Source organism: Sceloporus undulatus, chromosome 3 (genome assembly GCF_019175285.1).
Source record: "Sceloporus undulatus isolate JIND9_A2432 ecotype Alabama chromosome 3, SceUnd_v1.1, whole genome shotgun sequence".
Lineage (NCBI taxonomy): Eukaryota > Metazoa > Chordata > Lepidosauria > Squamata > Phrynosomatidae > Sceloporus > Sceloporus undulatus.
In genome coordinates, this window is record NC_056524.1 from 146,693,355 (window position 1) to 146,711,682 (window position 18,328).

Genomic DNA, 18,328 nt, shown 5'->3' on the forward strand with positions numbered 1-18,328 from the left:
GAGAAAATAATTTGGGTGTCATCAGCGTACTGTAACCCCGCGCCCCATGTCTCCGGATGATCTCTCCCAGCGGTTTCATGTAAATGTTATAGCATGGGGACAGAATAGCTCCTTGAGGGACCCCAGTTTTAAGGGCCCGCTCGCTGGAGCACACGTCCCCCAGCTGCACCATCTGGGACCTCCCGGAAGAGGTAGGAACGGACCCATGGAGCGCAGTGCCCCCAATTCCCACCTCAGCCAGGCGCCCCAGAAGGATACCATGGTCTATGGTATCGAAAGCCGCTGAGATGTCCAAGAGCACCAGCAGGGACACGCTTCCCCTGTCGATGCCCAGACGGAGATCATCGACCAAGGCGACCATGGCCGTCTCAACCCCGGACCCGCCCGGAAGCCAGTTTGAAATGGGTCCAGATAATCCGTTTCATCCAAGACCGCTGAAGTGGATCGCAACCGCCCTCTCGATCACCTTACCCAAAAATGGTAGCCGCAAACAGGCCGATAATTATTATGAACCAGGGGTCAAGGGGGGCTTTTTTAGGTCGGTCTTCACTATGGCCAATTTAAGATCCGATGGAAATCGCCCATCCCTGAGAGATGTATTAATTATCCGGCGTCACAAAAGTGTTACCGCCGGTCCCCCCTGGGCTGCTAACCACGAGGGACCGGGATCAGGAGCAGGTGTCTTCCGAACACTTCCGAGGATCTTGTCCACATCCTCGGTACTCCCCAACTCAAACTGATCCAGTATAACATAGTCCACGGAGGCTCTGGACACTTCTACCCTAGGTTCTGCCACACGTCGCTTCAGACCTTCGCTTATACGAGAAGTTTTATCCCCAAAAAAGTCGTTAAACAAGTCACAGCAGGCCTTAGAGGGTTCAGGATCTGGTTCGGGGCGGGAGGGAGCTGAGTTAGCTCCCTGACCACCCTGAACAACTCTGCCGGACGCGACTCACGGGACGCAATACGAGCACCATAGAACGAGTTCTTTGTTGCTCGAATTGCCTCTCCGTAGTCCTCTACAGTTGGTCTAGGAGGTCTTGTCATTTAAGCGAGGTGTTTCCGCCAACGGTACTCTAGCCGTCGCAGACCCGCTCCTCGCCCGGGATCTTCCGTATACCAGGGCTTGCGTTTGGAAGCGGGCCTGAGAGGGCGCTTGGGAGCGATTCTGTGTATAGCCCCTGATAGGCCGGTATTCCAGACCGGTGAGGGCATCAACAGGGTCGCCGCATTCCAACCGTGAGCCCCTCTAAGGCCTCTTGGACCTCTCAGGTTCCATCAGCCTTCGAGGGTGGCCATTCTAATCGGTCCGCCACCCCCGGGGGGGATCTGGGTAGAGGCCTTGTTTTCGCCTCTACCAGGAAATGTCCGTCCATGACAAGGGGGAAACATTAGCTATTTCCCCACGGATCTCCGCCTCCGAACCGAAGACCAAATCAAGAGTATTACCCGCACAATGCGTGGGACCCTGTATCAGCTGGGACAGGCCCATGGCCGCCATGGTCTCCATGAATTCCCGAGCCCACCTGATGGAACTAGCTGGCCGTGGAGGGAGATGTTGAAGTCACCCAGGACAAGGAGCCTGGCGTCTCCAGCATCAGCTCAGCAACCAGCTGTGTCAGCTCGTTAAGGGAGTCCGCTATGCACGGGGTGGCCGATACACTAACAGATCCCAGACTGTCCCTAGTTTAGGGTCAGGTAAATACACTCGATGTGGGTGGTCTGTCGAGGGTGGTTCCTGGTGAGGGACACGGTGTTCCTATGTACCAAGGCCACACACCCCCCCCCCCGCCCACCTAACCTGCGCTGGTCCTTCACCGATACCCGGCAGGGAGGCCTGAGCCCACACAGCATCCCCTTCAGGCCCAGCCAGGTCTCGGTAATGCAAGCCAGGTCACACTTAGAGTCCTCCAGGGATCCTGGAGGATGTGGGTCTTGTTATTGATGACCTGCACTTGCACAGGAGCAGCGACAGGGTTGTGCCACGGTTGGAGTGACCCTCCGGTCCTTCAGGTTGGGAGGGGGACCGGAAGGCGAGATAGATTGATGCATCTATCCCGTCTTCCCCTGGAACGAAAGTCCCTTCTCCCCCCGCCATACCTCCCCCTGCCCCACACAACCTCAATTGGGGCCCCGCCACCAAGGTGTTATCCCGGCCCAGGCATCCCCCGTATCCCACTCCTTCCCCCACCCTCCAATGACTGTTGATGGAGCAGAGGTCAGCCCCTGTAGGCATCCTCTGCCTAAGGCTATTCTAGCCTCCTGCACCCGCTGAGGCTGCGCAACTGCGCAGGTGCGCAGCGTCGCAGGGTCCCCAACGCTGAGTTCCCCAGTCCCGCGGGCGGCACTCCCGGGGCGGTGCGAGCTGCGCACCTCGAAAACCACCGGGAGGAGGCCGCCCGACGAGGCACAGTCCCCGCAGCGGCAGTGGCGGCGTGGTGTTCCCTTGGGCGAGGAGGCAGTGGGGGGCGTGTCGGAGGGCCGGCTTCCGGCTTTTGTACCCGCTGCTCTCACCAGCGGGCTCCTCCCAAACTTTCCCCCAGAGTCTTAAGGGCCCCTCTCGCACCTGGCCGCCAATCGCCAAAGCCAGGCCGAGCCCAGAGTCTCAAGCAGGGTCCCCAACGCTGAGTTCCCCAGTCCGCGGGCGGCACTCCCGGGGCGGTGCGCAGCTGCGCACCTTCGAAACCACCGGGAGGAGGCCCCGACGCGGGCACAGTCGCAGCAGCGGCAGCGGCGGCGTCGGTGTTCCTTGGGCGAGGGCAGTGGGGGCGTGTCCGGGGGCCGGCTTCCCGGCTTTTGTACCCGCTGTTCTCACCAGCGGGCTCCTCCCAAACTTTCCCCCAGGTCTTAAAGGGCCCCTCTCGCACCTGGCCGCCAATCACCAAAGCGAGGCCGAGCCCAGAGTCTCAAGCAGGGTCCCCAACGCTGGTTCCCCAGTCCGCGGGCGGCCATCCCGGGCGCGTGCGCAGCTGCGCACCTTCGAAACCACCGGAGGAGGCGCCCGACGAGGCACAGTCCCAGCAGCGGCAGCGGCGGCGTCGGTGTTCCCTTGGGCGAGGAGGCAGTGGGGGGCGTGTCCGGGGCCGGCTTCCCGGCTTTTGTACCCGCTGCTCTCACCAGCGGGTCCTCCCAAATTTCCCCCAGAGTCTTAAAGGGCCCCTCTCGCACCTGGCCGCCAATCGCAAAGCCAGGCCGAGCCCAGAGTCTCAAGCAGGGTCCCCCAACGCTGAGTTCCCCAGTCGCGGGCGGCACTCCCGGGGCGGTGCGCAGCTGCGCACCTTCGAAACACCACGGGAGAGGCCGCCCGACGGGCACAGTCCCAGCAGCGGCAGCGGCGGCGGCGGTTGTTCCCTTGGGCGAGGAGGCAGTGGGGGGCGTGTCCGGAGGGCCGGCTTCCCGCTTTTGTACCCCCTGCTCTCCCCAGCGGGCTCCTCCAAACTTTCCCCCAGAGTCTTAAAGGGCCCCTCTCGCACCTGGCCGCCCAATCGCCAAAGCCAGGCCGAGCCCAGAGTCTCAAGCAGGGTCCCCAACGCTGAGTTCCCCAGTCGCGGGCGGCACTCCCGGGGCGGTGCGCACTGCGCACCTTCGAAACCACCGGGAGGAGGCCGCCCGCGACGGCACAGTCCCAGCAGCCGGCAGCGGCGGCGGCGGTGTTCCCTTGGGCGAGGAGGGCAGTGGGGGGCGTGTCATCCATTTTCGTCTTTTAGATTCCTGGGTATGATAATCTCCCTAGTCTTGGAAGAAAAGGTCAGCATACTACACCTATGCACTGAGACCCTCAATGCACCACGAACACAAGGACTCCCTGGACCGAACACCAGGGAGAACATTCTACAGAACCAATAGGAAGAAAGTGCCAGCAAAAAATAAAAGGACTGTAACAGTGAAGAAACACCCTGCAGGACAGTCACTATCAGAAGCAGAGTCTGTTTGCAGGTTCTGATGACAATGCAGTATTAGTAGCAGCCCGAATGGTTTTGTCAAGAACAAATCCTGCCAAACTAATCTTATCTTTTTTTGATTGGGCCACTAGTTGTAGATGGTGATGATGCTGTAGATGCCATTTATCTGGATTTCAACAAGCATTTCAATAAGTCCCCCATGATATTTTGATTAGCAAATTTGTGGAAGGATACGTCCTTCCACAAATGCTGCACATTATGAGACATTATACAAGTACTCAGGTTACATTCCTTAGAATATGTCACAGTCTGTCAATTTAATTTTTTTACACTGTTCAAAATATTGTATTTCATTCAGTTAAAGTCTTGGTCATGTCACTGCTTGCCCATAGTGTACAGGAGGAGAACTGGAAGATAGTGTTGTTGTATGAGCCCTGACTTAACACCCACTTCTTCTAGAGCCAAAGTGTATTCAGGTTTTCTGTGCAAGTATCTATCTGCATGTAGGAATCCTTCTCCATACACAGTATGTTTATACCTTAGAATGGGGGGGAGAAAGTGTGTCACTCCCGTTTTCTTATACTACATCTCCCAGCCTCAGCAAAACACTCAAAGTGATTGAGATAAGAATTACAGTTTAACATCTGAAGGGTTGCGTTTTGCTCACACCCTTTTGTGTGCTTTCTTCAAGAGCTTGAACAAGGGAGATCCACCATGATTCTATTCCCCTCCTGCTAAGTGTTTTGTGTACCCAGAGGTCTTACCTACAGAACTACAGTGGTGCCTCGGGTTACGAAAGTATTCGTTCCGCGCGCTTTCGTAACCCGAAAAGCCTTCGTAAGCCGAATTGCCATAGCGCTAATGGGGAAAAGCGCGATTCCGTGCGAAAAAGCCGAAAAAGCACCAAAGTTTTTTGTAACCCGAAAAAACATTCGTACCCGGAACATAATTCCCTATGGGATTTTTCGTATCCCGAAAATTTCGTACACTGGGTTTCTATCCGAGGTACCACGTTAAAATATTGGCTGTTTTACTGTAGTGTAGAATTAGTCATCACTGTATGTTTACCACTGTTGTTGTGAGTTCCTGACGTATAAATCTATGTGGAATGGTATGGAAATGTGCAGTGCTTTGGTTGTTTTTCCTTCCTACCTGCATTTCTTTAGCTATCCATCCCGTTTAGTGCATGGCAAAACTCTTGGCCTATGTGGATAGTTCTTTTGTGTGGTTTTAATTATCAATTGAAGCAGTACCTGTTTGCTTAATGGGGCAACTCCAAAGTGCTAGTCTTAATTTGGCCACATTTAGCTCATTTTGAGCAGATTTCTTGATGGATGTGCCCTTAAATGCAGTGTAGGGGTTTACAATATAAGCTACAATTTATTCCGCCAGAAATAATATTTTTCTCTTTCACTGAAAATATCCAATAGGCTTTTATTTTCTTTTTCATTGTAGGTAACCCAAGGAAATACCAAAGGACATGGTTCAGGCTTGGGTTACCTAGAGCACATCTGCCAACTTGTTGAAAAAATTGGACAGCTACACAGAACACAATCTAAATTACAGAAAGAAATCTGTGGTTTACAGAAGGAACAGAGAACAAGCCAACTAAAGGAGGTAACAAAGTCTATTTGTATGCCCCACCTAACCAAACTCTATTATTTTTTCTCCTCTTACTTACACCATCCCATCTTTTCTTTCTGTCCCAGTCTTGCCTGTCATTGGGTATATCACACGGAGCTTTTGGGTGGTTTTCTGGCCCTTCCGGCACACTTTCCTACGTGACTGCCCTTCCAACGATGCGGTTCACGTCGTAAAGTGACTTGTTATCAGACACCATTGATTTCTATGGAGCTCCTTGCGAGGCGCTTCAGCAGTGATTCCAAAGTGACCCCTAATTTTGGTAAAACCAGAAAAAAAGTGACTTCAGAGAATTCGCTTCCAGGCTCTCTTTGATTGCATTGCGAATTGGTCTGGTGTGGAAAAGCACTGTGATGTCATCCCCCTGGCTTCTGCTCTGCTCCTCATTCCCCTCCCTCGCCCCCTCTGCCACCCTGAAACCCAACCCATCATTCCCATCATCCCCTGCCTTCTCCTACCTCCCGATCCTGGCCCCAGCGACCTATCCCATCATCCTCTGACTGCCCCTGCCTCCCAATCCTGACCCCAGTGACCTATCCCATCATCCCTCGACTGCCCCTGCCTCCCAATCCTGACCCCAGCAACCTATCCCATCATCCCCCGACTGGTTCTTCACCCCACGAAGGATGACAGCTAAGGAGGGGGCAGAGAAGGAGGGCAACATCCAGAGCCCCACTGAGCACATGCAAGGGGGCCGATTCGAATCGTTGAACCCTCAAAGTATGCTCTGGTGTGCTTGAATCTGCATCATGTGACTTGCTTGGAATCAAATTGACTTCTCTTCCCCCTCACTTCGGAAAGGCAACAGAAAGGCAACCCGGTGTGGTAAAACATCACGTTTTAACCTTAATTCGCATTGCTAGACAGGAGTGACTCTGGATCTGGTGTGAAAAAAATCACACTTTGCATTGCTAGAACAGGAGTGACTGCGGATCTGAGCTGCAAACCCCCCACATGTGATAAGGTCCATAGTGCAGCACTAGCTCTGGGACATGAAGCTCTTAACTCAAGGCAGAGAATGGAACCTCTACTCGCCATTCAGCAAATTATGAAGTGGGCATTTTGTTTGTGCTATGTGAACTTCTCATGAGTGGTCACATAACACCAGAGGGCATGTGGAAAAGATCTATGTAACTGAATGCGTCAAATCCAATAACATCAAAAATTCATCAAACAGTGATACCTTTATGCACAATATACATCTTGCAAGCTTTTGAGGCTCTAATGGCTTCTTCATCAGGCAAGGTATTAAAAACCATATAGGAGGGGGGGAAATGAAGATATTAGTGCTAGACCTGCATTTTGGTGTTTTTGTTCTTAGTTCAGATGATATGGAGGGGTATCAAGGCTGGCACCTTCTTCTGGCCATATGGTCACTTGGGAGATTCTCAAAGTCCAGGAAATTTAACTTCCATTTGCAACACACACACACACACACAATACTTCCTTTGCAAATCCAGTATGTCTCCATCCTTTGTGAGGTCACAGGTCCCTTTGTTAGACAGAGGACACTCAATTTCTCAAGAGGTCTTCATGTTTTTTCACCAGCTAGTGTTGAGGTAAAACATGCCAATGCAGTCCCAGTTTTAGAAAAAAAAATGTTTTACCTTTGTTGGAGGCAGAAACCTTGAATAGGAAGGCTCCAGTCCACTGACTCTCTCTTTAGGATGCCCCTGTGGTGGTTATAATGTGGTATCTTGAAATCCAGAAAACACTCTGGGGTAGCCGTGTTGGCCATATAGCAAATCTAATAACATCAAAAATCTAGCAAACAGTGATACCTTTATTGGGCTAACCAAAATGCACAATATACATGTTGCAAGCTTTCAAAGCTCCACTGGCATGCAAGTAGTGCTTCTTCCCAACTCCCTGCTATGTGCATTTCCTCTTGAAGGTCAAAGACAAACAAGTCTACCAGCCTAAAGCCATAAGCCAATTTCTCTGCTAGCCTCCATTGTATTTCCCAATGGAAATACTGCCACAAACTATCTGGGTTTGTCCTGCTTGATTAAATCAATGACACCACCATCAACCAAAAATATTCCTTTTCTAACTCTGAAGTTAAAAACATCAAACAGTTAGGAATTCTATTGTTTCTGGGATTCCTGGGAAATCCATTCAAACTGTCTCAAGACATAGTTCATTCCATAAATATGCTCACTTGGGCGGGTTACAGACCGCCAAAAAATACGTATGGAATACGTATCAGGGTTAGGAAATGGCGGTGCTTCCGCACCCCCCTAACCCTAGTACGTATTCCATACGTACAACATGGCGGCGCCCCTTCCACATGGGGGCCGCCATGTTTATGTATCGGACGCATAGCGTCCAGACGTGTCGCGGCGCCTATGACATCGCAAGAAGGAACTCCATTTTGGAGCTCCTTTTTTGCTCCGCGCGGGAGCCGCGCGGTGTGGCTGCTACAGCTCCCTCACGGAGCAAGTGCGGCGGCGGTCTGTAACCCGCCTTGGGCACTCTCACTTTGGTCCAGTTGGAAACTCTGTCAGATTCAAGCTTGACCCCTCATTACCTCTGTCTGTGCCACACAGCAGCAGACTGAGTCCTATTCAATTCCAAGCCTTTCAAACCTATATAATTAAAATATTTATTTCAAACCCCCCCCCCCATTAAGAACTCTTTCTCAATGAGTAAAGAAGGCTTGACATCCAAAGGGGACTCTTGCTTCCAGACTGGTACAGACAATGGTGCTATTCCAGTGTCTTGTGTACATTAGAGATATACGCCCCCAGCCACCTGTGCTATTTAAATACACTAGGCCTCCTGCATCCACACATTCTGCATCCAAGAATTTAACCATTTATGGCTTGAAAATATATATTTTTAAAAATCCAAAAATCAAACCTTAATTTTGTCATTTTATATACTTTATATGAATATCATAGTGAGAGGGAAGAATCTGAAGGGAAAAGAAAGAGGGAGACCTGAAACAAATCCTGTGGGGGTGAAAAACAACTACTGGGCAGCAGCAGTAGTAGTGGGTGACACTGGTAAAAGATCTTTCCTACACTCCAGCAGTGACACCATAACTAGCACATGTTAGTACTGCATGGAGGGAGGCAAAAGTGAACCTCCTTGCAATAACCTCTCACCAAGAAAACTGCAGGATGAGGCAATACAGAACAGAACAAGAGTTAGGGACAGGACACAAACAGTAAGCTAAAAAGGCAGAACATAGGGTAAGCACAAACAGAGATATGGACATAATAGAACTAAACAAAATTGGAAACCATGCAGAGATATATTCAGTAATAAAAAAAGAATAAGAAAGAGAAGGTCCAAACCAGTGCCACACGTGTTATAGATACATGGAACATGAGAAGCATGAGAAAAGGGAAGCTAGACAGTAAAAAAGAAAGAAACAAATGGAACGCATAAACATAGCTGTACTAGCAGTCAGTGAATTGTATGAACAGGAAAGGGACATTTTGAGTCAGATAACTACATAGGAAATGAAAAAAGAAGAAAGAATTTAGTAGCATTAATAGTGAGGAAAGACATAGCAAAATCAAGCAAAGAATATAATGCAAAGTCCAAATGAATCATGCCAATAAGACTTCAAGGAAAACCAATAAACATCGCCATAATTCAAGTATATGCACCAACCACAGAGACAGAAGAAGAAAAAGAAGAAATTGAGAATTTCTATGACAGAGTCCAGTTGTGAGACCAACAATCTGTTTATCACAAATACTATATTCATGCATCCAGAGAGAAGATTGTACATGTAGACATCACCAGATAGTAAATTTAAACACCAAATAGTTTACAATAACAGGAAACAGAAGGTGGAGAAACTCTATTGTGGGGGCACAGACCATGAACTACTAATATCCAGAATTAGAATAAAGCTGAAGAAAAAATACCAAATCAATCACCATGCCAAAATATGAACTAAAGAACATCTCAATAGAATTTAAAGAAAGTGTGAGAAACAGATTTGCATTAGTAAGTCCAGTCAACAGGGAATGAGAAGAATTATTGACAGAATTCAAGGACATATTAAAAGAGGAATGTGGGGAAATGATATCTATCGCCAAAAAGAAGGAGAAGTAACAATGAATATCAGATGAAATGCTTCAGGTAGTTAAAGAAAGATGAGAAGCAAAAGAAAAGGGAGACAGAAACACAGAATCATGCATACTACTGTCCAACAATTACTGTAAAAGGATAAAGAGAATTACTACAACAATCAATGCAGAGAAATAGAAGTTGACAACATAAAGGAAGGACAAGAGACCTCTCCCACAAGATCTGAGAAATCAAAGAGAAACTTAAACCAAAGATGCGGACGATCTATGATCTGAAGGAGAATATAATACATGACCATGATACAATGACCAAAAAAAATAAATAAAAATGGAGCCAATACACAGATGTCCAATGAGCCCAGGCTGGCAGTCTTCTCTGCGGCTGCTGCTGCAGGAAAAACAGACTGAGGCAAGGAAGCCAAAGCAGGTAGCGGAGGGAGCCCTGAAAGCCTCCATTGCCGCCGCCACCGCCGGGGCCCCTAAGCAAGAGGGAAGGAGGAGGAGGAGAGGAAGGAAGGAAGGAAGGAGATATGGGTGGGAGGCATGGCCGGGTCAGAGAGGGGCTGCCAGGGCGGATTCAAATCAGCCCTGTGTTCCCACTGGACTGAATCGATTTATTGTAAAATAAAATGATTTTGCCCAAAAAGGAGCTGGGAAACCCAGCTCCTTTTTGACACAGATTAAATGAGAGAAGCCCCTGGCCCCCACTTAGGAATCGATTCTCATGTGGGAACCATAGTGGTTTAAACTGGATTCGACATGATCCGGTTTAAACCATAGTGGGAATGGGCTCATGGAGTGAGAAATCCCAGAGGAAAGGAAGAGGCACTTGGGATCAAACTGCAAACATACAGTAGATAATGGAGTGCACCAGATAATTCAAAAAGAAGATTTACATATGTTTTATTGACTACAGCAACACCTTTGATTGCATACACCACAAAAAGCTATGGAATGTTCTCAAAGAAATGGAGATGCCACTACATGTGATTGTCCTGATGCGTAACTTGTACTCATAACAAGAGTATGCTGTCAGAACTGAATATGAAGAATTATAATGGTTCTCTACTGCTAGGAAAGGTGGAAGGTAGTAGATAGAGAGGAATACCATGTGCCAAAAGGTTTGACTTGATCATGGTTGACATAGGCTTGGGCCTGCAGGACCTGAGAAGAGAAGATGAGGACAAGGGGTTTCATACAAAGGGTTGCCATGAGTCTAAGATGATTAAAGGATAGTGAACAACAATTTTACTATGCCTGTGTATATAATGGGACTTGAGCATCCACGGATTTTGGTATGCACAGGATGTACTGGAACCAAATTCTAGTGTATATCAAGAGCCCATTATAGTGGAGGGGTGGGAAGTTTCTCCCAAGAAATTTACTCAATTTTGTTTCCTCTGTCTTTCTTCCAGAAGAGCAGTCTGTCTCAGTTGCATTCCTTGGCCAGCAAGATGAATAAACATCCACTTGGGATGATGGAGTTTCCCCTTCCTCAGTCTTGCTATATCTCAGGATCATTTCTGACATTTCTTGGAATAGTTGCCTTGGTTGTAGGGGAGGATGGAATTAATTTTCCATGCTTAAACTACTTGATAGATGACTACCCCTTCAGAAAAAAAAAGTTGCAATGGTGCAGGAATTTGGATTCATTTGTGGACTCACTTATGAGCAAATACACAAACAAAAGTGTGTTAATTATGGGAGCTGTTCCAAAATTCCCCATCAATTTCAACCATCTTATGAATCTTGGCAAAAGACTGTGATTTGGGTCTGTGGAGAAATCTTAATAAACATAGGGACATTATACAGGATGTTCTGTTTTTAAAACACCAGTTTAATTTTTCATTTGAACTGACATGTTTTATAGAATCAGAAAACAGGAAAGATCCCCTGTGAGACAGGCCCCATATTTTAGCTTGCACAAACAAAATGATATGACTCTGTCAAGGTCATAAAGCAGGACAATGTTGAAGTTGGGAAAAGAATCCAGCCTTTTAGTTGCCACCCAACTGTCATTTCCTTCCTCTGTTATGCCTTTTTTGAATTCACGCAGCTGCTAAATGACTAGAAATTGTGTTCTTATCTAGTTTCTTAGTGTTGTGTTTCTAGTCATCTATGAAATGATCTATATTGCTTTTTTCTGAGCCCACTCTTTCTTTGTCCCTCAAGTCTTCTTCTTCCCCATACTGAGCTTCAAAATCTGCTGATCCAGTTATTTCCATCTGTGCTTCCCACAAAGACCTCACATTACTCACAATTCTTACAAGCTTTCAAATGGCATAGTACTGTTTATGGTTGTTCTTCAGAGCACATAAATCATTTTGCAGGTTAATCTTCACAATTACTTGATGTGGGATATTAATTTGGTCAGCTCATAATGTTTGGACGTATTATTAATTAAACTTGATTTCCTCAAACTCTTCCCTAGTTCAAATGTACAGTCAAGCCCTCCTCATTCACTGGGGTTACGGGCACAGGACCCCTACAAAAGTGGAAAAAACGCAAATAACTCTAGGCCCTTCAGAGACATATTTCACACACACAAAAAGTATGATCTGCTGATTCAACCCACTGTGGATGCCTTTGGAACATCACAGTTCCTTTGTAGGGCAGAAGTGTGCAAGCTGGTGGGGCTTGCTGCCACCTTTACTGTTACCTTACACCATTTTTAATAGGGGCTTATAAGCCTTGACACATGTTCAGATCTTGTGAGGCATGCAAACCCTATTAAAAATGGCATTAGGAAAGAAGCAGAGATGGCAGCATATAATGCGTGAATAATCAAATGTGGAGGGCTGACTGTACAACAAAATTCTGTACCTGTACAAAGTGTTCCTAGTATAAATGTATTTATACATATTTCACCTAGTTGTGAATATTAATTACAGTACAGAAAGAACCAAGCACATATTTCCAAAGACTGAAAAATTCCAAGAAACCATGAATAAGCCCAATATGCTTTGATGTCTAGGGGGAGGGGGACTGGGGTTGGAAAAATAACAAAGAAGAATTTGTTATTGTAAAACATATTATCTACAAAAGGCTTTTATCTCTTCTTCATTAGTTTTGCTTAATTCTGCTGGAGAGGCACTCTTTCTTCCATTTTCCTTTATTGTATAATCATGTTTTTGGCAGAACAAGTATGCAGACCAAAAGGTGTTACTGGGTCTTCTAGAAGTTATTTCACAACCAATATGTAGTTCTCAAACCAAACATTTTGCCTTGTCAGTGCTTGCAGTTCAAATATTTTTACTGTTAATTTGTCTGGGGAAAAGAAAACAATATATGTAGCAAATACAAATCAGTCAGAAATCTGTTTGAAATGGAAAAAAAAACACAACCCAGAATATTAATGATTTCTTAACCATGTAATTCTAAAAGGTTTTCCACAAAAACTGAGCTATAGGACAATATTCAGATTCCAGGGAGTATCTATAGCTTTTCAAGATAATACTGTTTAAAATTATGGTTGTAGAAATGCCACTGAAAAAATTAATATCTACAGATGTCTCCAAGTTCAAGGATGGTTCTTTCCTCTATATAACACTATGCAGACCCTATAGTGGGTCTTGAAAATGAATCTGGCCAGCTTTGTCATGGAATTCCAGCAATTTGTTTGTGATAGCCTGCAGCGTCAGTTATATCTTACAAGCTGCACATTTGACATAAGCATATCTCCTTTTTCACCTGATGTAGGAGTATTTCATACAGCATTGCTCCTGTGGTGCTGCCAGTGTTTTGCTCAACTCATACCAAGAAATGAAGAATTATTTTCCTGGGTGGAGCAGGGCTCACAGCCTACTCATTCAGAATGGAAATATATCTGACCTCTCTGTTATTCCAGAAATAGGAGGAATCAGCGAAAAAATCAAGCACAGGTGGGTTGCTGCCTTTTGACCACCCTTTAGTTTGAAGGACTCATGATGAAATAGATATTTTCACAGCCCCCTGGAGTCACATTTCTTGGACTGCTGGGACCAGTGTTTTGGAGATATGGAAACTACTTTCCATCTCTGATACAAAACAACTTTTTAAGAGAGTGTGCCTCTGAGCTGATAAGAAGTGCTCACATATTTTGTTGTTGTTTTTATCACAGATTCTCTAGGAATCATATAGTAAACAGAATAGTGAGAAAGGAATAGAAATATGGAATGCAGTTTCATTTCACTGGTATGTCTGATAATCTCGCAGGCTAATTTTTTTTCTAAATGGAACAGTGTCAGCTGAGTATCTCCAGCCACTCTTCCAAACCTGTGATGGGTGAATGGCTCCAGTGTTCTGGGAAGAAAGATTAGTAACAATGGCTAGGATGCTAGATGCTCTGTTGAAACACCATTAACTGGTATTAGGGCTCTTCCCTCAGCCTTTTGGAGGCTGGGGGGATGGCTAGTCACCATCTAGCTGTGCTTCAGCACCTGGCACAGCAAGATGTCAACCTCCTGGATTTCTCAAGGATCTCCAGGAGAATGAATTTATCTTCCTGCAGTTGCCTGTTGGAGCACACCTGATCACTTCCCATCACAACTAGGCAATCACTTGACTTGGAGGGGGGAACCCCAGCATCCAAACAGCCTGATAAAGGTGAAAGGAGGTGTTGTGAGTGGTGCTGAATGCTGTCATCCACACCTGCTATAAAAACCAATGTTGTTGTGCGGCTTTCAGGCATTCATCACTCATAAAAGAAGCTATCATGGGGGTTTCTTAACATTTGTTTGGAAGAGGTTAACATGGCCTCGCTTTTAGGCTGAGAACATGGGACCTGCCCAAGGTCACCCAGTGGGTTTCTGTGGCTGAGTGGATATTTGAACCCTAGTCTCCCAGAATCCTAGTCCAATATTGAAACCACTACACCTTGCTGGCTCTCAAATACATAAAATAAAATAAACACAAATGGAAGCTGACATCCCACCTGTGCCTAAAACAGCTTTGGAGTGAGTCCTGGCAAAATTGCCTCTAGAGATGCCAGAGGTCTCATCCATGTGTCAGGGTTGACTTGAAGGCATTTAACAACAATAACACTTTAACTTGAGACTCAGAGAAAATATGATTTCAGGAGCAAAGATCTTTATCAGCAAACAATTCTGTGAAACCTTCAAAGATGAACACAATCTTTCATGAACTATAAGACACTTCCTCACATGCATGGTATGTTGTTCAGAATTTCGGGTATATATGGTTAGGCTGTGCCCATGGTTGTAGACAATGAAATCAGAGGAAAATTAAATGCAAAAGATTACTGAAGGGGACAATTAACTGGGAGCCATACTCAGAACTGCAGCTAATGCTACTAAAATCTTGCTATGTATATACAGCATCTAATGAACCTTGTTACATTCCATAAAAATGTTAATTTTATTAGTCTTTAAAGTGTCACAGGACTCTGTTATTTTTGTTTTGATAGACAACCAGTTCTACCCCTTTGGAAAATTACCTTTATTAGTCCTCAGGGTAACTTCCACAGCTGGAAAAATTGGATTAGACTAGACAATCTGTTATTGTTTGGACAGCTGGAACAAATATGAAGCTGGAGGTGATAAAAATTGGTGCTGTGAGCAAAAGCAGTAGGTGATCAAATAAACAGATGCAATGTTTCTTGAAATTATGGTTTTGATTGCTTCTCATCTTTGTCTTGAAGCATAGTCTCTGCTTATATAATTCAGAATACACCAGCTTCTTCAGTGATAAATATGACTGAAATGTACCCAAATAATTTCTCATGTTGTACAGCTCTTTAAATTTATTAAAATACAGTGAAGCTGCAATTTCTCCGCTGAGGATGTCAGGGTTTTTTTTAAAAAGGGGGTTGATCCTTCCATTTATAAAATGCCAGTTCCTGCTTGCCAGTGGTGCCACCATCTTGTTTTATGGGGGTGTGCCTTGTGTGTAAGTGTTTCTGTGTGTATAGCCCCCGTATATCTGCAATGATTCATGGAGAATAACTTGAGAGGCATTCAATCCAAATGTTTACTGGTTTAGAGCTCTATCATTATACAAAAGACCAAATTGTTACAAGGGAGTATAAACCTATGCATTCCATGTTAGGCGGCACCCCTCCAGTGGACAAAAAGATTTTAAAAATGTCTTTGTCCATGAAAAATACTGTCCTCCTCACTCCCCAAAGTCTAATTATCATATGCCCCTCCTGCTATTTTTTTAAAAAATGAACAAATAGTCAAAAAATTCAGTTCACTCTGATTATGCTAGCTAAATATCTTTACTAATTATCTTGCTTTATTGTGTGTTTTTGTTTCAGAGAGGATGATGTTTGATGTATGAAGACTACGGTGCTAAACCTGCAAGGAATAATTATAATATTGCACATGATCTGGTAAAAAGATACAATCCCCCCTTCACTCATATCTACTCTATAACTATACCTGTAAATAGTCATTACTTTCTTAAGCAACTTTTAAAACTGTTGCAGGAGGGCAGATTGTACTAGTTGTATCAAAAATTAAGAAAAAGAACCATTATAACAAGTTTATCATTCTCCTTTGCACTTCATCAGATGCACAAATGCTTTCTCAGGACAATCATTTTAAGCAATATAGCCGAGGGGCCATCGTTAATATTTTAGGACTCACTATTCATTTTTAGGAGTAACTGAAGTGGCTTCTTTCTACCTTCACTCTGAATTTTTTTTGCAGCAATAAATTGACAATTGTTCCAAAATAAAGATGGTGAAAAGAATTTTACTTGTGCAGAGATGGAACATTTTGTCCTCTATCTGTTGTAGACTACAACTCCCACAATTTTTACCATTGGCCCTGCCGGCTAGGCTTCCAAGTGTTGAATGCCAAATGTCTGAAAGCCACAACTACATTAGGGAGGAGGAGAGAAGGGCTGTTGCTTTAAAGCAGAGGTCTACAGGTTGGGGTACATATTGGCTGCCCATAGGACACTGGAGGGCCATATCCCATTTCAGCTATGCCTCTAGCTTTTTATGTTTTAAACTTCCTTTAACTACATCTCCTGCTTTCTATAGGCTATCAATGCAATGTTTCCCATGTTTTAGTATCCTCTACAAGGGAAGTAATAGTGCCATCCTATTTTGCTTTGGTCAGGCCTCACCTGGAATACTGTGTCCAGTTCTGGGCACCACAATTCAAAAAGGATGTTGAGAAGCTGGAGTGTGTCCAAAGGAGAACCACTAAAATGGTGAAGGGTTTAGAAACCATGCCCTATCAGGAAAGACTTAGGGAGGTGGGTATGTTTAGCCTAGGGAAGAGAAGGTTAAGAGGTGATATGATAGCCCTGTTAAGGTATTTGAAGGGGTGTCATATTGATGATGGAGCAAGCTTGTTTTCAGCTGCTGTAGAGAATAGGACACGGAACAACGAATGCAAACCGCAGGAAAAAAGATTCCACCTCAACATTAGGAGGAACGTGCCGACAGTAAGAGCTGTTCGACAGTGGCACACACTCCCTCAGAAAGTGGTGGAGTCTCCTTCTTTGGAGGTCTTTAAACAGTGGCTGGATTGCCGTCTGTCGGGGATGCTATGATTGAGAGTTCCTGCATGGCAGGGGAATGGACTCTATGATTCTATGATTCTATTCTATGATACAACAGATGTTGTGGGTATCTGTAATGTCAGCAAGTTCATGGTCCTCAGGAAACAAATTAATTGCTTTGAAACCAAAATGTCTGACTAGCTAAGCCAGATGGGTGGCTGAGAGCTTCAGACATGTGAACTTGATGCCCCATTCTCAGATTGGCAGATCCTCTACAATAACAGAGATGAGGCTCTCATGGAAAAAGGGCATAATCAGTCAGAAGAAAGAAGGAACTGATGTTTTTGCTGGTGAACTAATGGTGACTCCAGAACAGCTTGTGGCATTGGTAGATCAATTGTTAAAGAGACAGGCAATTGACTTTTTTGCATGGTGAATTGGCTGCCTCATGTAAAGACTACCAGCATCACATATAATCTAGAATCTTGGCAAAGTGGTTATAGTCAGTGGTTGAAGCAAAGAAATGTAGCTCTGAGGTTCTAGAAACCAAATTTAGTTGCTAACTAGAATGCTGAAAGCCATTCCTCCAAGGTCATTTACTTTGAAATGTGGCATGTTACATGCACAGGGCTAGTAGAAAGATGAAGCTAAGGTATCTTAGTGATGGATGTGCTGGTGTGTAGAGAGGAGGGATTTAGATGATGGAACATTTTAGAGAAAGCCAAGGCTGTACAAGAGCGATGGGCTCCAGAAAGAAGCCTGTGATTAATCTACAAAAAGGGGGCACAGTAGCTTTTAGACTGAACCCTGGAGGAAAGTCAAGAGCAGATTAGAAACATCTAGCTTGCATTGACCCTAGGGGATGTTGATGAAGATACTTGAATTGTCCAAATGGGGATGATATTGTAAAACATGGGCTAAAGTGGAAAATGCATGTACCAGGGACAGCTGAAGAGGAGCAACATTTACTATTTTATTTTATTTTTATCTTCAGAAGATGTAGGTTAGACACTGAGGTATTATTTTCAGGAAAGGAGTCTGAGGAACTGATAGTCATGAGAAGGGATGAGGTTATAGATCAGGGGTAGGCAACCTGCGGCCCGTGGGCCGGATGCGGCCCGGCGAGGCCTTGGGACCGGCCCCAGCCCGGTCCTGCTGCCGATTGCCACTGGGGCCTTTGGGGGGCAATTGTCTATAGAAGCCTCAGAAACATGCATTTATATTAACATTTTTAAAAAAAATCAGCAAATTTTTTCACGTGTCCTCCATTTTTTTAAAAAA

General features: G+C 45.4%; 1 protein-coding gene and 1 long non-coding RNA gene across 2 annotated transcripts in view; one reads left to right on the forward strand and one right to left on the reverse strand.

Annotated features, from left to right (window-relative positions):
• PKD2L1 (polycystin 2 like 1, transient receptor potential cation channel) overlaps nt 1–18,328 on the reverse strand; it is a 155,954-nt gene that overhangs the window by 34,694 nt on the left and 102,932 nt on the right. The gene's annotated exons all lie outside the window — the stretch shown is intronic.
• On the forward strand, nt 5,364–16,733 carry LOC121925206. Its single transcript, XR_006102820.1, has 3 exons — nt 5,364–5,519; nt 13,292–13,473; nt 15,849–16,733. It is a non-coding gene; the product is annotated as an uncharacterized LOC121925206 (long non-coding RNA).